The sequence below is a fragment of the Meles meles genome, chromosome 14 (assembly GCF_922984935.1).
Source record: "Meles meles chromosome 14, mMelMel3.1 paternal haplotype, whole genome shotgun sequence".
In the NCBI taxonomy this organism is placed as follows: domain Eukaryota; kingdom Metazoa; phylum Chordata; class Mammalia; order Carnivora; family Mustelidae; genus Meles; species Meles meles.
This window is the reverse complement of record NC_060079.1, coordinates 19018349-19040532: the sequence shown is the minus strand read 5'-3', so window position 1 is coordinate 19040532 and position 22184 is coordinate 19018349.

Below are 22184 nucleotides of genomic sequence, written 5' to 3'. Positions count from 1 at the left end.
ATTTGTGTGGGTGTCTGTCTCTCAGTATCAAGAAAAGGAGAATACCTAAATCTCTAGAAACTCTTGAAGGGGCTGCTGACTTAAATCTGCATAGCAACTATAACCTTGTTTGCTGTGGTTTGCCTGATAACCTCCGTAACTGACTTCCCTCATGCCAACATCTTTTTTGTTGTTGTTGAAGATGGTATTTAAAGTGGTGGCTTGGGCCATTGAGGTTATTACTCAGTTCTCCTGGGTACCTTGTATATACATAGGAAGAAATAATATAAATATTATTATACCTTTGTTTCTTTTTCTCCTGTTAATTTGTCCTTCATTATAGAAAGGTCTCAGACAAGAACCTAGAAAAGTAGAGGAGGAATCCTTTTTTTCTCCTTTATAGTGTCTTGCAGGCCCTGGAGGGACTGCCCCTCCAATGGCCAGCCAATTCCTAGAGAGAGTGAAGAACTGGTTTGCAAGTGTACCTTCCCTATGTACACCAACCAATCTAGAGCCCACACCCCAACCACCTCCTTTATTGGCTTTCACACTCTGGGCCCCTATTCCCCTGTCCTAACAACCCCAGAGTCAGGAAACAGACAACAAATAAAATCGAAACATGTAAACAAATATTTTACCGTCCTAGCCTAATGAATCTAGATAATAATAATAATAATCTAACTTGATTGATTTTTTTCAGCCTATTTTGCAGAAGTTGACTGACCGACCACGAATGAGACTAGCTAAGATTGGAGCCAACTGGGAAGAATTCTTATAGCTGTGCAGGAGGGACAAGGAAAGAAGAAAAGTAACCTCTGTGGTGACCTACCTAGAGATCCTTTCCCCATCATCATGCTTATGCTGCCATTTTCTGAACATGTATCCCATGAAGAGGCATGATTCCTGAATATATATGCTCAGAAAGGACACCTCCCTTTGTCCCTATATCCAATCATTATACTCCACTCAGCCTACCCCTTACCCTTAAGTACACCAACCCAAACCTTCACGAAGGTGGATTTGAGAAATCTTCTGTCTCCTTACTTGGTGCCCTGCAATAAAACCTTTTTCCCTTCAGCTAAAGACACTGGTATCAGTGTTTGAATGGATGCACACTGGGCAACAGGCCCTTATCTGTTAGCACTAACAGCGCCTACACCTCAGAGCCCACTAAAATTATTCCAACAAGCCAATCCTAAAGCTGCTTGTCCTGTCTTGCCCATTACTTGCCCATAATAAAGGCTTGCCCACATTTCCCCTTGCTCCTTCTGCCCGACACTGGTGGATCCCCCATGTGGCCCTGTGTGGTGTGATGTGTCCCTTCCTCTTAGAAACCGTGAGTAACAAATTATCTTTACAATGGGAATCTCCGCTTGATCTGTTGACCTCACCATATCTGAATAAGAATACCTACATTTTAGGGGCGCCTGGGTGGCTCAGTGGATTAAGCCGCTGCCTTCGGCTCAGGTCATGATCTCAGGGTCCTGGGATCGAGCCCCGTGTCGGGCTCTCTGCTCTGCGGGGAGCCTGCTTCCTCCTCTCTCTCTGCCTGCCTCTCTGCCTACTTGTGATCTCTCTCTCTGTCAAATAAATAAATAAAATCTTAAAAAAAAAAGAATACCTACATTTTACAACAAAGAGGTCAAAGTCCAGGAGAACTAAAGGTGCCAAAATCCAAGATGGATTTAAAGCAAGCAAGAAGAAACAAGAGATAAGTTATAAGGAGGGAGAATATGGTAAAGGTCTAGCTCAGGAAGAACTCTGCAAATCCAGAATTCTGATTGTGGTATAACTTTGGTGCCTTCCTGATGATATGGGAGGGTTGTCTTATTAACTATTTCTTTTTTCTTTTTTTTTTTAATCTATTTGACAGAGAGAGATCACAAGTAGGCAGAGAGGCAGGCAGAGAGAGTGAGAGGGAAGCAGGCTCCCCGCCGAGCAGAGAGCCCGACGCGGGACTTGATCCCAGGACCCTGAGATCATGACCCGAGCCGAAGGCAGCAGCCCAAACCACTGAGCCACCCAGGTGCCCCTTATTAACTATTTCTTGGATACACTTCCTAATAAATGGTATGTGAGAACTTTAGCATTCCTAGACAAGACTCACTTGTAGTATCCCCATGATCAGTGCCCCAACTGTAAGCCATAACAGAATGTTAAAACAGCCTGTTAATCAACTCCTGCCTTTTCTTTCTCCATTCCTTAATTCATCTCTTCTACTGTTTCTAAGCCATAGCTTGTACATTGATAAGAAAACTTCAGAATTTCATTTCTTTTTCAACATATATTGAATCTTCACGACTACATTTCAATCCAGCCTTGACTTCCACTTATTCCACTCTATTATCTATCATCTGGCTAACTTAAACCATCCATTGTTTCTAGCACATTCTCCCCCTGCACTGAACTACTCCATCAATAGAAGCACTATTAAATGTATTTTATAATATTAGCTTTAGAAACAAGTACATCTGAGTCTGAATGCTTAGCTCCTCCAACAAACCATGCTCTGATCTTGGAACTGTAATTTTCTTTTTTCTTATGCTGGAGGAATCAGAATGGGTTCCCTGAGGAATCACCGAGATAATAATGTCCCTGTTACAGAATTCTTAAACAGGTTAAATGAGATAGTATGTATAAAGATTTCAGCACAATTTTGGTGTGAATTAATTCTAATTAATAGCAACTATTATACCATTTCTAACCTTAAAGTAGTAGTCCTGGGTTTTCAAGGTATGTCTTAAACACTCCAGGTAATATTCAAGAAACTCTGATACACGTTATAATTGACGCCATTTTTCAAAGGAAAAAAAACTCAAATTCAAGTGAAATAACTTGCTCAAGCTCATACAATTTGGTAAGAATTACAAGTTTCTTTACTGCTTCTTACTTTTACTCTTTCTTCTCTACACAAAGCTGAACTAATGCCCATAAAGTCATTTAGTGAAAGGACTGTGACTCATTTATCTTTTATTTCACAGTACTTGAGAATTTTTTTTTTTTTTTTAAATTTAAACTAACTTCATTGGATGCCTGAGTGGTTCAATGGGTTAAGCCTCTGCCTTCGGCTCAGGTCATGATCTCAGGGTCCTGGGATCCTGCCCACGCTGGGCTCCCTGCTAGGCCTGTTTCCCCCTCCTCTTTTGCTTGGCTCTGTGCCTTCTTGTGATCTCTCTCTCTCTCTATCAAATAAATAAATAAAATCTTAAAAAAAAATAAACCAACTTCATTGAATATTTATGTGCAGTACTGGTTTTAAAAATTTATATAAACTATATCATTTAAATATGATATCTCGGGGCGCCTGGGTGGCTCAGTGGGTTAAGCCACTGCCTTCGGCTCAGGTCATGATCTCAGGGTCCTGGGATCGAGCCCCACATCGGGCTCTCTGCTCGGCGGGGAGCCTGCTTCCCTCTCTCTCTCTCTGCCTGCCTCTCTGTCTACTTGTGATCTCTCTCTGTCAAATAAATAAATAAAATCTTTAAAAAAATATATGATATCTCACAAGATATATATCACAATGTCTACTTTCAGGTGAGGAAATGGAGAATCACAGAAATCAGCCCACTCAAACCACACAACAGTATTTGAAAACACCATAGATACCTATGGCAAAAGTTGATGTGTCACACTAAATAAGCTGTGAATCAAAACAGGCACGTAATTCATTTCTATTGAATTAATTTTTAATTGACATCTGGAAAATACATCTTCTCACTCTGCTAAAGAGTGCAAAAACGGTGACATGTTCCAGAAAACCTGTGTGTATGTGTGGGTGTGATAGCATCTGAGTGTGCTGTGTATGTATTAATAAGCATTCAAACTTTCTGTCGATAATAATAGAAATCCTCATTTTAACACATGGCTACTCTGGGAGCAGGGGGCAGGGATGGGGATGCAGGCATAAATGCCACAGGAAAAACCTTTCATCCTCCTTTGTAGCTAGCTGTGACCCTGTGGAAAGTTCTGATCAATGGGATGTGAGGGAAAATGATGCAAATTAAGTTCTGAGACATACCTTAGAGGCAAGTGCAGGCTACTTCCCCATCCTACTGAAAACATGGATATGATGGCTGGAGGTACAATTTAGACCAGCATAGTAAATATCATGCCTTGGAATGACAGCATGGAAATCTCAAAGTAGCCTGAGACCCAGTTAGCTCCTGAGCCATCTTGCTTTTACTGAACTCTAAATCCTAACTTCCACTTAGACCATTGTTATTTTGGCTCTCAGTAGCTGAATTATCACAACACTTATTTACTAATTTTTTACTTATGACTAAAACAACGCTAACAAAAAAAGAAGGAAACAATTGAAATATATTTTGAGGGATTGATGAGTTAAGTATCAAGAATCTCAGTGTTGGGAGGGATATAAATAGTCTAATCTGCTCACAGAGGTGATGCTCAAATTCACTCTCCAAACTTTACAAAGTAAAGCCACAGGAAAACTATCAACAAATATGCTGAATTAGATGTATCTAAAGTGAAGTGTGAAATTTTGAGTTGTCAGAGCCACATCTATGAGTTAAGTAAGTACTTCTTAGTTGAGTGAAATATGTGCCAAGCACTGGTATGAGCCTAAAACAGGCTAGTTCTATATGAGCTACCACAGGACGGACAAAACTGTCAAGAGACACTATGGAGGGCCAAAGGGGGTATTTCCGAAAAGAAGATAATCAGATGCTCACATAAGATTTACCACTCAATGCTATATCTAATGCCTATTTTGTTCATCTAATTCAGAATAGTTTGACTTAAATCCTAGGGACTTATTTTCTCCCAGGCATCCCAAAGTAGACATTTTTTTTTTTTTAAGATTTTATTTATACATTTGACAGACAGAGATCACAAGTAGGCAGAGAGGCAGGCAGAGAGAGAGAGAGAGAGAGAGAGAGGAGGAAGCAGGCTCCCTGCCAAGCAGAGAACCCGATGCGGGGCTCGATCCCAGGACCCTGGGATCATGACCTGAGCGAAAGGCAGAGGCTTTAACCCACTGAGCCACCCAGGCGCCCCCAAAGTAGACATTTTAATGACTTTCTTCATGGGAAGCAGGACCAGATCACATGAGACTCATTTTGGTTTTAAAATATGTGTATTATGAGCAATATTTGCATGATTATGCAGACAAGTTGAAAGTGAGGTCATTGTTGCTGTACAAAGTGAAACTGTGGTTTATTCTCGTGTTTATGCCAACTGTTCAGAAGGAAAACAGAAAATCAAAGACGCTTACATGCTGATAATGCCTTAGATAGCAGGAAGTTCAATACCAAGCCCCTCAGCTGTGTGACACAGCATCTGTCTGAAGGCCTGAGAAACTGTAATATCCATGCATTCAGCAAAGAGATTCCAAGAATGATTAAGACATGTTACTCCCTTCAGTACTTTAAGGGGCTGAGATGGGTAAGATAAGAACAGCTTACCCCATGAGCAAGGAGCATCTTCCTGCTTGACTCCTGGATTAACCCAGTACTCACTCCAGAGCTTAGAAGCTTGCACTAACCATGTAGCACCAAAACAAAGCTTCACACCCATCTTCCTGAATATTTCCTCAAAAACTGATTACAAAAGGCCAGCCAGCTTAAAAGATGTTCTAAAATCTGTTCAAAATTCAATACTCTTCATCAAACATAATAGCTTTTCCAACCGTTTAGCATATTTTTCTCTTTATTTTAAAGACATGACTTGCATGTTCCATTGAAGCGGGAATAAACTGTTACAAAATGCATTTTTGTAAAAAGGAAAAAGCAGTACTACCTGGAAAGTTTTGTTCGACTTGCCTTCTCCTCTGGTCATGTGCCCACAAACAATGCTGCTACAATCTATTATCAACTGTATCTTACTTCTTTAGAAGGGCTGAAATAATTTCTAGTGGTTATGTCACAACTAACTAAAAATACATGCATTCAACTGTACATTTGGGTATTAATTCTATTTGTTGTCAGTAATTATTTTTATATCGTAAGAGAACTATTTTTTAAAAATATTTTATTTTATTTTATTTATTTATTTGAGAGAGAGAGTGAGAGAGCAAGCATGAGGGAGAGGCAAAGGGAGAAGCAGACTCTTTGCTGAGCAGGGAGCCCTATGTGGGACTTGATCCCAGGACCCCAAGCTGAAGGCAGATGTTTAGCTGACTGAGCCAATACATAAGAAAAGTATTATTAACATTTAAGCAAAATAAACTTTTATTTAATAAACACTCTTAACCTGATTATTTGTTTAGAGTTAAAGACCTGGTATCTTATAAAATCATATCACCTTCTTGATAATATTTGCTTATTAAAAAATGTTTAAAGAAAAAAATTGTAACTATGTGTGGTGATGGATGTTAATTACACTTATTGTGGTGATTTCACAATATATACAAATATTGAATCATTATGCTTTACCTCTGAAGCTATTGTTAGATGTCAGTTATACTTCACTTTAAATTTTTTTTTTTTTTTTTAGAAAGAGAGAGCACACAAGCAGGGCCCAGGGACTCAGAGGGAAAGGAAGAGAAAGAATCTTCAGCAGGACCCTCACCTAGCAGAGGAGCCCACGTAGGACTCGATCCCACCACCCTGAGATCATGACCTGAGCCAGAGCCCAGAGTTGGACACTTAACTGACTGAGACACACAGGTGCCCCAATTATATATTACTTCTTTAAAAAGTTCAAAAAACCTAGGGGCGCCTGGGTGGCTTAGTGGGTTAAGCTGCTGCCTTCGGCTCAGGTCATGATCTCCGGGTCCTGGGATTGAGTCCCGCATTGGGCGCTCTGCTCAGCATGGAGCCTGCTACCCTCTCTCTCTCTCTGCCTGCCTCTCTGTCTACTTGTGATCTCCCTCTCTGTCAAATAAATAAATAAATAATAAAATCTTTAAAAAAAAAAGTTCAAAAAAACCTATGAAATATAAGTGTAAAGAAGAACTAAAATTCAGAGTCCCATTATAGAAATTTTAACAAAACCTTATTCTGGTACATTTTATAAAATGTTACTATATCTCATATTTTACATTTAAAATTATATCACAAACATATATCTGTGTTTAAGACATCTTCTGTTTTCCTTGATATTTTCTTTGCATTCTTTTTTGCTACAAAGACTATGTTTTATTTGCTTTTAACTCCCTAAGTTTCTTGGAAATCTTCTGGCAGTAGAGGTTAAAGATTCTTCTAAATATATTTCGTTGTAGTGCTGTTCAAAATAAAGAATAAATGTACTTCATTTAAGTCACCCCTTCATATGATTAGAATAAACTATTAGGCTCCCTTTGTCCCTTCCTATTGTGGTGGCAAGGTGTGTGTGTTCAGCTCTGTGATGAAGGGCCCTGGTTTCTGCAGGACACCCACACCATCAAGTTCAGAGGCACAAAAACCAACACATTTAAATCATCCTTGTGACTCCAGCTTATGCTTGTGCATTCCAGGTTGTTCTTTTTTAAAAACAACTTTATTAAAGTATAAGTCACATTCCATAAAATTCACCCAGCGTAGGGATACAATTCATTGACTTTTAGTAAATTTACAGAATTGTGCATCCAGCAGCATAATCCAGTTTTAGAATATTTCTAACAGGTCCTTTTGTGAATATTTCATATAAATGGCATGATATATAGTCATTTGGACCCGATATCTTTCATCTAGCGTAGTGGTTTTGAAGTTCATGCATGTTATAGAATAGGTCAGTATTTTATTCTTTTTTTATCATGTGGATATACTACATTTTGTTTATACATTCATGATATAAATTTGAAATGTTTTTTATTCTTGTCTATTTTGAATATGCCTCTATGAACACTTCTGTTCAAATTTTGCATGAATGTATGTTGCCATTAGATTCAGAGAAATAAGAGTTGGATTCTATGGTAGATAAGTTAATACAGCTATTTATGAAACTGCTAAACTGTTTTCCAAATTAGCTATAACATTTCACATTCCAACCAACAATGTATGAGGGTCCTTATTTCTTATTTCTCCACATCTAGCCAATATTTGTTGTTAACTGTCTTTCTTCTTTATAGCTATCATAGGCATGCATTGGTATCTTGTGGTTTTGATTGGCATTTCTCTAATAGCATGATTAGATAGCTCTTCCTGTTTTTATTAGCCATTTTTATGTCTTCTCTGATGAAAGGTCTGTTCAAGTCTTCTGTTTGTTTTTTAAATTAGGTTGCTTGTCTTACTATGATCAAGTTGTGAGAATTATTTACATATTTCAGATGCAAGTCCTTTATCACATACATAATTTGCAAATATTTTCTCCAGTCTATAGCTGGAGAGTTTCTGGAAGTTTTTAATTTTTATGATAAATAATTTATCTATTTTGGGGGGGCGGTCAGTTTTTGGTATCATTTCTACAAACTTTTCACCTAATTTGGGGCCATAAAGATTTTCTCCAATGTGATCAACCTAGAAGTTTTAGCTCTTACATATAGCTCTAAAATCTATAATCTATAATCCATTATGAGTTTTTTTTTTTTTTATGGTGTGAGGTATGAGTCTAAGTTCTTCTATTTTTTTTTTTTTTTAATAGATGTTCAACTGTTCCATGACCACTTGCAACTTCTATCAGTTTCCCCCATTGAATTTCCTTGGTACTTCTCTTCCAGCCTATTCTGGAACAGCCTTGGTACTTCTGTTCCAGCCTTTTCTGGCTCTCTCTCACTTAACATCAATGTTACTTAGCCAATAAAGATTTGCTATTTGTATTAAGAGGTGTAAATAAATATTCTTTAAAATGAGTTAATGAGCAGGGTGACTCGGTGGCTCAGTGGGTTAAAGCCTCTGCCTTCAGCTCAGGTCATGTTCCCAGGGTCCTGGGATTGAGCCCTGCATTGGGATCTCTGCTCAGCAGGGAGCCTCCCCCCCAACCCCTGCCTGCCTCTCTGCCTACTTGTGATCTCTGTCTGTCAAATAAATAAATAAAATCTTAAAAAAAAATAAAATAAAATGAACTAATGAGTGAATAAGTTACAAGAGATAACTAAATGTAATGGCCTGTCATTTTGTACTTAGGTTTTTTGTTTGTTTGTGGGTTTTTTTTGCAAATTCCCCACTATTGTTTAGAATTTAAATTTTATTTAGGTTTATTTAAAATTATTTGGATATATTATTTTGTTTGAAAAGGGACATTTCTCTTTTTTTTTTTTTGCTTGACTGTTTTGTGTTATTTTGGCTTGTTCAAACTGAAATAGGTCCATAAAAAGTTTATGAGTGTGCATTAATAAATATTCCTTTTAGTTATCAGAAATGGAAAGAATTATGCAATCATATTTTGAAGAGAACCCAACAAAAATGGAGAAAAGAGGTAACTTGAAAAAGAGAAATAGACCAAAGGGTTAAAGACCTCTGAAACTCATCTGCTTTGTGCACCCAAATGCAAGCAAAATCACACATCAGTCATTTCAGACCCGATATTAAATTGAAATTTCTCATTGTAATAAAAGATAAACATGACTTTGCTGTGATAAATGTCTCATGTGTATTGTTTCATTTACTCCTCATGATCTTTGACCTAGGAAGAAAAGATGAAACCAAGGTTTAGAGGGACTAAGATATTGGCAGAACCAAGATTTGACCACAGGAAATCTGATTTCAGGGTTCACCCTCATAATTATCGTGCTCTTTGTTTCCTTGTGCAGCAATATAAATAATTCTGTTCATAGACAATTGGTAGTACAACAACAACAACAGATTTTCACTCTTAGGAACCCTCAATTTAATAGATATTCATATATCTGAGGTAAATTTTTAGAGTTAATTCCTATTTTTAGAGGGAGTAATACAGGAATAATTGTAGTCTGTGCTTCTTCCTCTTTCTATGTCCTACTCCAGACATTCCACAACACAACCCCATCCCCTCCACATACACACCACTTTTTGATCTGTACCCAATCTACTTAGTATACATAAATCCGTTTTTCATATGATCTTCAGCTATAGCAAATAGGAAGATAAGAATGCTACTAGTATTTGAAATGTCGTGTTTCCAGGACCATCTAAGAGGTAGGTGACACCAGAAGTAAGACGGTTAAGTGGCTAAGAATTTAAGCTCCAGAATCAAAGTGTCTGGCCTGTAATTACTATTTGTGAGACATCAGACAAGTTTTTATTAATCTCATTTGTAAAATTGGGAGATAAAACAATTTCTAGTTGTTGTAAGGATCTAATTATATAGCTTCTATATTTTTCACTTAGGCATGGCACATAGTACATGCTCAACTGATGTTAGATATTTATGTTAATTCTTGTCTGGAAAAAGATCTAGTATCAAACTGTGCCATAATTATGTTGTTGTTTGTGAGGATTTTTAGCAGATTCAATAGGGCAGCTTTAACACATTCATTATTTAAAGGACTCCTTTGCAATTCTGCAACTCTGCAGTTCTACAAAAAACAGGAAATAAATGTGTTACAGGAGCCATATTAAGTTTCTGCCATGGAAGATAAAGGTATTTTGATATTATTTAGATATAAACATTGTGCCTCTTATTTGACCATTTATAAGGCTCTAAACTGCAATTGGGGAAAGTACTACGTGGTTTCAGGCATTCTTCTGGCCTACCTTTATAAAAAGATGGGATAGCTCTCTATAAAGAAGAAAACAAGTCTGAAATTTCCACATGAGAATATTATTTCTGTCATCTACACAACAAACATGAATCTCTAGTTTACCTGCTCTAGCATCTTACCAGAAACTTCCATCTCAAATCACACATTCCACTTATGGTAAATACCTGACTTAAATACCCAATTGGTATAACAGCAATATACTCTCAAAATCTCCAAACCTGATTCCTACACTAAACCAGATATCCATAAAGCCACATGCTGTGCTTGACCTCATATTACACCTTCAGTTTTCATAAACTGTCTCTAATTATAAAAATATTATCAAATACATCACTCATTTTGTCCTTTATGAAAACAACCACATAAAAATTTCCTCTAATCTCAGAGCCAGATTTAAAATATAAATATAAATATATTTGACAAATTTCTAAGCTTCTCCCTTTTGGATGATGAGAGCTGTGCAACATGCCAGCTACTAGAATGAAGTTCTGTTGAATTTGAGTTCAAATATAAAGCTTTCCACCAACATTTTTATTTTTGATTATTTTAAATACTTTCATAATTGTCAGGTAATTTTTAATCTGATTTTCATACTGCCTATTAAAAAATGCAGAGAGAGAGAGAGGGAGGGAGGGAGGACTCATACAAAGTTAGAAACGAAAGAAGAGAAATAACAACTGACACCACAGAAATACAAAGGATTATAAGGGAATATTATGCCAACAAATCACACAAACTAGAAGAAATAGATAAATTCCTAGACACATATAACCACCCAAAACCGAGCCAGGAAGATATAGAAAATTTGAACATGGTTACCAGCAATGAAATTGAATCAGTAATCACAAAACTCCAAACAAAGAAAAGTCCAGAACCAGGTGGGTTCCCAGGTGAATTTTAGCAAACATTTAAAGAAGAATTAATACCTGTTCTCAAACTACTCCAAAAATCAAAAGAGGAAGGAAAGCTTCCAAATTTATCCTGATAAATTTGAAAGCTTTCCTTCAGCATTACCCTGATATCAAAACCCTGATACCAAAACCAGATAAAGACAACTACAAAAAAGAGAACTACAGAACACTATCTCTGATGAACATAGATATGAAAGTCCTCAACAAAATATTAGCAAGCCATATAAAAGTATAGACCTTCTTCTCAAAATAAGAAATTCAAAATTTCATCAAACATTAGAACTATTTCTGAATTATCAGCTTTCCTCAAATTTGGTCTCATTCCTCTCTCATTATCCTATAAATATATGTCCTATAATTATGATGATCAATACCACCACTACTCCTGTGTAAAATACTAGTGAAAACAGAAGAAAAGGAGGGAAATCTGCAATATGTAAATATGTGACAGACTAGAAAGGGAGAAAAACTGCTTAATCTTCAGTACTATAAATTATCACAAGGTCATATAATTTTTAACTTCCTTTCTTTACTACACATTCCATGTTCCCTTGGCTCCTAGGCAGCACTAGAAAGGACTCTCAAAGGATACGTATATGTATATATTATAAGATAAGTATACATATAATATCAACTATTTATCATATTGGTTGTAAATATTTTTTCATTTTTTTTCCTCTATTGACATTTTACTTCTAAGTTTTAAATCATTAGGGGATAATACTTGGTATCTCCCTTTGATTTCTTTTATATATCTCTTACAAATTATTTTATACAAAGTATTACCTTCAGCATTTTTTACTAAAATAGTTTTTCTTTTTTACTCCGAGTTTATAGTATTTCTTAATGATATAATTTTTAAATCTTTTAATCTATCTGGAATGTATTTTGGGATCTGGTCATGCTCTGGTCATGCATATATTCCATTTCTATTCTAACACTTCTATAAATATTAGGGCAATATCACTGCTTCCATAGGTTTAGATTTTTATTCATTCATTCATTCATTCAATTAAAAATACTATACAAGTTAGTTATGGGTGTTAGGTGATAAGAATAATGAGAAGATATCTTTATTTTACATTCTAGTGATGAAAATGGTTAGTAAATAAGCAAGTAAAACAATTCAAGAAGTTAGAGCAGTATGTCAGAGGAAATAAGTGGGATGCAGTGATCTTTAAAAAGAAAAAAAAAGATAATACGAGAACATTCTTCAAATAGTAAGTTTAGGGAAGATCTTTCTTTGAGAATGGAACATTTAAGCTGAGAACCAAAGTATAACAAGGTAGCCACAATGAAGGAGCCAAATGAGGAGAGTCTGTTTTTTTCATTTCCTAGGAGGGAAAGACGGAACATAATTTCTGTGTGATGAGAACACTGCAAAAGAGGCAGGGATTGACCAGAAGTTTAGGCTATTAGGATAGACAGAGTTAGAATACGTAGTGCCTTGTAGTCCACAGAAATTTTGGATCTAATCCTAAATATAATAAAAAGGAAAGATGTCCTTTTGGCTACTATTCAGAGAATTGATAAGATAGCAAGGTTGGAAGTAGGAAGTGTCATTAGAAAGTGACAGTTATTAGTGCTACCTGCCACATACCTGGAATGATTACACTTCCTGGCCTTCTTGTGGCTTGGACAGACCATGTAACATTCTAGTCACTCAGTCATGAAAGGAATAATGTGTAAGTTCCCAGCTGAAGCATTTAATTGCCAGTGTGAGATCATCCAGTGTTCTCACTCATTCTCTCTGCACAACAGCCAGCAACATTAGATGTGATGTCTGGTTCATTTGTCTGGGATGTAGAGTCCAGAGATATGCAGCAGAATCTCAGCCTATTCGTGATGGACAAAAAAACATGTCCTCAGGACATCTTTATTATTACAAACCACTGAGATTTGGGGACCATTATTTTTTTCCAGCTATATTGAGGTATAAATGACAAATAAAATTGTAGGACATTTGAAGTGTACAATGCAATTATTTGATGTACATATACATTGTGATAGGATTCTCAGGTCCTTTACTGTAGCATAATTTAGCTCATCCTGACTGAATACAGATGGCCATTCCAATAGTGTAACTAGAGATGACTGTGGCTTGAGAAAGATCCTAGCAGTGAACTAGAGAAGCTGACAGATTTAGCATTTGTTTCTGGCTGGCAGGTACTGCTTAGCAATAAAATGTATGAGGTAAGAAAGGGAGGTGTCAACGAAAAACCCCATTTCTGACTTTAATAAATAGTGCCATTTACTGAGATAGAGAAGTATAGATTTAGACTAGGTAGGATGGAGGGAAAGAAAGTCAAAAATTCTGTTTGGGCAAGTTAAGGTTGAAATTCTCACACGTAGCTGTCAGACAAGCAGCTGAATATGTGATTTTTGGACCTGAAATCAAAAGTGAGAGTGACATTTATAAAATTTTGGAGATGTCTGAATATACATGATGTTCAAAGCTATGGACATGAAAAGGATTGACCAGAAGGAGGTTAGGAAGACACCTCAGAGCCAAGTCCTTAAGAACTACAGCATTTATCATTTGGTAGATGAGAAGATGCAAATAAAAATTATTATGAAGAAGAGATGAGTGATTAGAAAATAAATATCAGGAAATTTAGTGTCCCTGAAGGGAAGAGAGAAGACAGCAGCGGGGGGCATAATCAATTGTGCTGAATGACGTTAAGAAGTAAAGTAAGATAAAGACTAAGGAGTGTTCATTGGGCAAGTCACTGTAAACCTTGACAAGAGCATTTTTGATGGAGTAATGGATGCCAGATAGGAGTGGGTGAAGAGTAAAGGGATGATGAGGAAATAAGGACAATAAGAGAGAAACATGAAGGGGGCAGATAGAAGACAAGTTCTTGGAGGAGTCTGTAATGAAAGAAACATTTATTGTGGCTGCTCTATAGTCTTAATTGGAAACAAAAAACATATTAGTTTTTTAAAGTATATTAGTATGATGATGGAAATGATTCAATCAAGACTTATATTTTGATATCTAGTAATCTAAGTATGCCTTCAATTCTTTTTCAAAAATGACTCAGCCAGACTTATTTTCATCTTCTTTTACATTCATTTGTGAGTTTCTTTTTTAACCTTTGTTAATTACATTTTTGGCAGACCATGGCAAAGTCCAGAACTTCCCTTGGGTTTTTAATAATTGAACCCTTTCTGAACTGTGTAAACTTTTTGGCCATGAACTTAAATTGCCTTTTTTCTCATGTCAGTAGGCTTATCTGAGACACCGAGTTATGTGAAATTTTTTGTTTTCTTAATACTTCAGTAAATTATAGTAAAACACTCATTACCAGTTATTTTTTTAAATAATTTGAAAGCAAAGTGGAAAACATAAAAACTCTCCCAATTTCTAAAAATATTTTAATATCAAATAAAACTTAGTCAAGTTTTCATTGAAAATATATTTTTATATATTTATGTATGTAGATGTATGTGTTTATCTTTGGTTCCAGGAGTGAAATAAAGAGAAGTCTGTAATGCAGTTGAAAAAGGATATTATCCCGCATGGGGAGCCAGCCTAAATCAATTAGCAATTGCAGACAAATACAAATAAATGATTTTTTAAAAATTCTAATTCCCAAAAAAGGAAATAGTCTAAATTGTTTTAATGAATGATTATAATTTTCACTTTTAAAATTATGTTTCCAATTGGCCCTAAGAAATACTTCTGAATAAATTTTTTTCTACATGGCTATTTGTCAGACTAACAGTATTTTTATTGTACTTTATTTTCAAAATACCAAAATTTCCAAAGTAAGAATTTAGATGGTAATCATATTTTGTGAATTAAACTCAGTGGAGTTTATTTTCTTAAACAGCTGGTAGGAAAATGGGAGAACTAAACTTTGCCTTGCTTTAATATTTACTTTAGTATGGAAAATCTCAGGAATGTACATTAAAGAAACTGCAAATGTTTCATATATAAAAATGATTACATCTACTGCACTAAATCCCTTATATATCATCAGAATATGTACATGGTATTTATATTGATATAACTTTCCTGTTATGGTAGAGATGTTGAGTATCAATGCTCATTTGTCCAATTTGCTAATTCTTGGAATGCATGCATTTTAAACACTTAGAGAGAAGAATGCCATCTCTCCACTTCTGATTACAAATTTAATCTCCACAAGAGAATTAGGTTCAAGAATCAATAACCTGGATAACCTGACTCCCAAACACTAACGTGAGAAAATGTGTATAGAAAATTAAATGTCATTCACAGAATTATCAAGGAAACATATAGTCTTTATATAATCCAGATGGACATCCTAGAGATTATGTTTCTTTCCCTTTTATTCAACCCATGGCTACCTTGGCATGGAATTCAAAGAACACAAGACCTCAAGTCATGGAATCTATTCCCAGCTCTTTTGATAACTTGTTTTTTACTTTCTAAATACTTGACCTGATTGTGCTTTAGATTTCCCTTATATATTAATGAGGAGAGAGATGAATGCAAATAACTTAAATCTAGGTAAAAAATAAATTTATTGAGAAACTAAATGGGTACGTCATAGAACCCAAAGTAAAATGCAATAAGAACTGAGGTCAGGAATCCATCAAAATCCTAGAGGAGACCACAGGCAGTGTTCTCTGTTGGTCACAGCAACTTCTTTCAAGACATGTCTCCAAAAGCAAGGGAAACAAAGGCAAAAATGAACTTTTGGGACTTCATCAAAATAAAACACTTTTGCAGAGCAAAGGAAACAGTCACTAAAACTAAGAAGCAATCCACAGAATGGGAGGAGATATTTGCAAATGATATTACGGATAAAAGGCTGTATCCAAGATGTACAAAGAACTTACCAAGCTCAACACCCAAAAAACAAATAATCTACTCAAAAAAACGGGGAGAAGACATGAACAGACACTTCTCCAAAGAAAACATACAAATGGCTAACAGCCTCATGAAAAAATATTCAACATCACTTGGCATCAGGGAAATACAAATCAAAACCACAATGAGATACTACTTGACACCAGTTAGAATGGCCAAAATTAACAAGACAGTAAACAACAAATGTTGGAGAGGATGTGGAAAAAAGGGAACCCTCTTACACCATTGGCGGGAATGTAATGCATGCAGCCACTTTGGAAAACAGCATGGAGGTTCCTCAAGATATTAAAAATAGAGCTACCCTATAACCAGTGATTGCACTACTATATATTTACCCCAAAGATACAGATGTACTGAAAAGAAGGGGCACATGCACTCCAATGTTCACAGTAGCAACACCCACAATAGTCAAACTGTGGAAGGAGCTGAGGTGTCTTTCAACAGACGAATGGATAAACAAGATGTGGTACATATGTACAATGGAATATTACTCAGCCATCTGAAAGGATGAATACCCAACTTTTGTATCAACATGGACTGGACTAGAGGAGATTATGCTGAGTGAAATAAGTCAAGCAGAGAAAGTCAATTATATGGTTTCACTTACTTGTGGAGCATAAGGAATAACATGGAGGACATTTGGAGAAGGAAAGGAAAAGTGAATTGGGGGAAGTCAGAGGGGGGCACGAACCATGAGAGATTGTGGACTCTGAGAAACAAACTGAGGGTTTTGGAAGGGAGGGGTTGGGGGGATGGGTGAGCCTGGTGGTGGGTATTGTGGAAGGCACATATTGCATGGAGCTCTGGGTGTGGCGTATAAACAATGAATCTTAGAACACTGAAAAAAAAATTTTATTAAAAAAAAAAGAAAGAGATGTGAGTACAAGGTAACCAGCCTTTCTCCCCAAAGATGTCCATGTCCTGATTCCTAGAACTAATGAATGTATGACCTTACATGGGAACAAGGACTTTGCAGATATGATTAAGTTAAGGATCATCAAATGGGAAAATTATCCTGGATTATCTGGGTTGGCCCAATGTAATCACAAGGGTCTTTATAAAAAGGAGGCAGAAGGTGGGGCACCTGGATGGCTCAGTGGGTTAAACCTCTGCCTTCGGCTCAGGTCATGATCTCAGGGTCCTAGGACCAAGCCCCGCATTGGGCTCTCTGCTCAGTGGGGAGCCTGCTTCCTCCTCTCTCTCTCTCTGCCTGCCTCTCCACCTACTTGAGATCTCTGTCTGTCAAATAAATAAATAATATCTTTAAAAAAAAAAAGGAGGCAGAAGGAGGCAGAAGGAAATTTTACTACAGAGAGAGTGTTAGGGTAAAGAAGAGTGAGAAAGACTTAACAAGCCACTGCTGACTTGGAAGTTGGAGCAGGGGCCATGTACCAAGGAATGCAGGAAACCTCTAGAAGCTGGCAAAGAAAAGGGAATAGGGGAGCCAGAATGGCTCAGTTGGTTAACCATGTGATTCTTGTTTCAGCTCAGGTCATGAACTCAGGGTTGTGAGATTAAACCCAGGGTTGGGCTCCATGCTCAGTGCAGAGTCTGCTTGAGATTCTCTCTCTCCCTGTCCTTCTGCTCCTCCCACAACTCATGCACTCTCCTTTTTCCGCCCACCAAAATAAATAAGATAGTTAAGAAAAAAAAAAAAAAAAAGGAAAGGAAATAGATTCTCCCTCTGAAGCCTACAGAGGAATGCAGCCCTGCCAGCATCTTGATTTTAGACCTCTAACTTCAAGAACTCTAAGAGAACACCTTTGTTTTCTTTAAAACTACTAGGTTTTTGACAATAGAAACTAATTCAATGAGTTCCCCCAAAATAAAAATGAAAGGAGATGATTTAGTATCCCTATTTGTATGGTGTAGCATTGTACCTTCCAAAGAACAATGCCTTCTTACCCCACCCAACCCCATACACCACTCACTCTTATGTTTTCCTCTCTTCTTTTGAAGAATACAGTTTTTATTTATCTACAAATTATTATATATTTCTTAAATATATGTACTGTTGTTGTTCTCTTATTTTGTTTGTCTTGGATTAAGAGAAGATGCATCATGACTTTTCAGTTTAAAATAATACAGTGCAGAGCCAGTTCTGATTTGGATAATTACTTGCCTCTATCAGTGAGAGCTATTATTGTCCCATTTTACCAGTGAGATAACTCAAGTAATTTATTTGAAGTTATACAACAATAACAAAAAATTTGCTGAGTCAGGATCTAAAATTGAACCAATCCAAAAACAATGTCCAAGCTCTTAGGCAGTTTATCTTATATATCTCTTTATGTAGTATAGTGGTACTGACTCATACTGCCTGGGATAGGATGTTTACTGTTTCCCTTGCCATTAGAAAAAAGGAAGGGAAACTAACATTCCTGATCATTTACTTTGACCAAGCAGCTTGCTAACTGTTTTGTTGTATGATCTTATTTGTTTTTCATATCAATCCTAGGAGGTATACATTTTTTATTTTTTCACAGACAACTTATTGTTGGATAGGTAATTCTACCACAGATTTTTCAGAAACCCATACTGTTACAATAGATCAAAGATTTTCATGCTTTTAAACTTATGAACCAGTAAAATATTCGAAGAAAGGAAAACAGTGAAATAATGTCAGATGTGATTTTTTCATTTTGCCAAATTAAGAAACACAGAAACAAATAAATTAAAACAAGGACGAACAAGAAAGAGAAAGGAAGAGAAGGATAACGAGAAGGCTGAGGAGAAACAAACTACACAAAACCCTTAGCATCTACCATTCCTCTCATGTCATGACAGAAAGTATATTGTACCAAATGCTAAAAAGACCATATACTCAGTATGAAAGATAGTTCTTTTCTTTTTGTAAAGATTTATTTAGTTATTTGAGAGAGAAAAAGAGATAGAGAGCAGGAGGAGGGGTAGGAGAGGGGCAGAGGCAGAGAATCGTCAAGCAGACTCACCGCCAAGTACAAAGCCCAAAGCAGGGCTCCATCTCAAAACCCTGAGATCATGACCTGCGTGGAAATCAAGAGTCCAACTGAGCCATCCAGGTGCTCCTAAAGGATGGCCCTTAACATTAATTAGTTTGTCCATATAAGATACTTATTTTTCCACCATGAAAGCTTTGTGAAGAGCCTCTTTTGGCACCAAATGCAGGAGGCCCCTGACTCTCACTCACATCCTAAGCATCAAACAAAGGCTGGCCTGGAAGCCAGCTCTCTACAACGCAGGCACCTAACAAGAAAGTATTCCACCACATCTTATGCTTTTTCCTTGCTAAGTATTCCTAGCTTTCTTGCTAAGGCAAGAAAGGATCACTTACTATTTATCCCCATACCATTTTTTTAAGTTCAATTCAATCTGCAGTTTCGTTCTCTGTTTCTAGCTTAAATTGTTGTTTCTCAGAATTTGATTCTGCTCATCAGAATCAAATACTTTACCAGATGCATTACTGTAATGTATCCAAAATAAAGAATTTGTCTCTCACACTTACATTAAATAGATCTTAGGCACTGACTTGAGATTAAAAGACTCACTTTATAACCTGAACCTCACCATGCTCATTTGGTGAGTACATTACGTGTGCCTCTAAAAATGCAAATTATAGACTTGTTCATTTTCATGCTTCAGAATTTACATATATTTATATATTGTTACACTATAATATAAAAAGACTTTTGCTACTAATCATAGGATTTAAAGGGAAATATGTCTTATTAATCTCCATACATGTTGAGAATAGATGCATAAATTTCTTATTTTGAAGACAAATTGCACTGATTGACTTAAAAGAAAATGATAATTGGCATGGTTTGCTATGTATTAGTTTGCAAAACAGAGCAAATTGGCCAAAATCATTACCCTCTCTGAGAAAACTTGAGCAATTCTGTGTAGCTTATCATTCCTAAAGAATTCTCTCACACCTAGAAACTTGCACACATTCAGAGAGTGACTTTTGTTTAACTTTAACAATAAAAAAACAATATCTACTGTATTATAACAATGATAGATTATAACTGTCTCCTAAGGTTCTGAGTAGAAGAATTCTCTGTAGTCAAGTCCTGACACCTATTAGTAATAAGTTCACATGAAATTATTTCTAAATAAGTAAGCACATTTATGTAAATACAGCTACATTGGAATATGGGAGACAAACTGTCATAGGTTAAATATTATTAGATCAGTTATAATTGGGATTCCAATATCTTGCCTCATTTAGTGCCAAAAAACACCTATAAAAATATTTTAAATTAATAGGAGCTCAGCTTTTATTAGTTTCCACATGCATAACTAAATACAGAAACTCACTAAAAAGTACTTCTAGAAATAAGTGTTACCAAAACCGTAATTAAAGGAAACATTAAGTGTTGATTTTTCTTCAGATTTAAATTGAAAGTCATAAACTGCATCCTTAACTCACATAACTCAGTCCATCTGTTACACTGGAATTTAAAACTATTGTTTCATTCCTTGCTATTTATGAGTATCATTGTAAAGGGCAACAAAAGCAATTAAGGCAAAAAGATTTTATTTAAAATAATTGGGTTGAATTTTTTTTTTTTTTTTTTTTTTTGGTTTGGCAGATGTTGGCATATGTTTGAAAAGATACTGAAGTGCTCAAGGTTTAGAGAAATAAATATGCAAATAGACAGCAAAAAACAATTTGGTGAGTGTACTACTATAGGAGCACAAGGGACATAGCATCCAATACTGCCTAAGTGAGACAGGGCAGGCATTACAGAGAAACAGAAATGGTTGTATATTTTAAAGACTACATAAAGATTTGCACGTTAAAGAGCAAGGAATGGGGGGTAAGAGTAGAGAGAAAGGATATTCTAGACACAGATTGGAAATATTTACCACAATAACACTGCATACCTATGAATCCCCTCTTATTTACTTAAGTGGTTTGATTTTTCAGGTTTATATGATGTCACTTCTCCTCCCCCTCAAAAAAGGAAGAACTTACAAGTGTCTTGCAACTAACAAACAGATACAATCTAGAGCAATTTTTCTTTTTTTCTTTTTTTTTTTTTTTAAAGATTTTTATTTATTTATTTGACAGAGAGAGAGGTCACAAGTAGGCAGAGAGGCAGGCAGAGAGAGAGGAGGAAGCAGGCTCCCTGCAGAGCAGAGAGCCCGATGCGGGGCTCGATCCCAAGACCCTGAGATCATGACCTGAGCCGAAGGCAGCGGCTTAATCCACTGAGCCACCCAGGCGCCCCTAGAGCAATTTTTCAAGCACAAGGGAAATATTTACTATAACCAAAAGTCTGGGTGAAAGAAAACAATTGGAAACATAATGATAAGGCAGTATTTGGGATGGTATATGCATACTGTAACTTGGGGAAAAAACATATATTGCATCATTTGATATGACTCTATGAACATATTTTAATATAGTAAGGGAATTAAGAAGAAAAATCATTACTACAAATTTTACTGCTTAAAGGTTGAAAATAAATTTAGTAAAACAAAATGTCTATAGCAACAATTAAATGTGTACTGATACAAAATATTATGAACTCTTATGGAAAATTCTTCTTTCAAACATTTTATGGTAATAATGATAATTAGATACATATGCTGATGTGAAAGAAAGTAGCCTATATTTTCCATATTTCCATATTGCCTAGTATCTTCAAGGGGGTCTAAATCTACTTGCACAAATGCAAAGTTCGGATGAAGAAATGCATGAGTGCTGTTTTCTTCTCAGATGAAGTAAATTATATATTTCTATTAATTTATCTTCATGTGATCCTTACTTCACATGGTTGATGTAATCATTTCAGTTACCTAACATATTGACAATTATTCACATTTCTCACCATTATTCATGCATGTTAATCATGCAACGTCTATTTCTCAGTGCAGTAATCAGAGA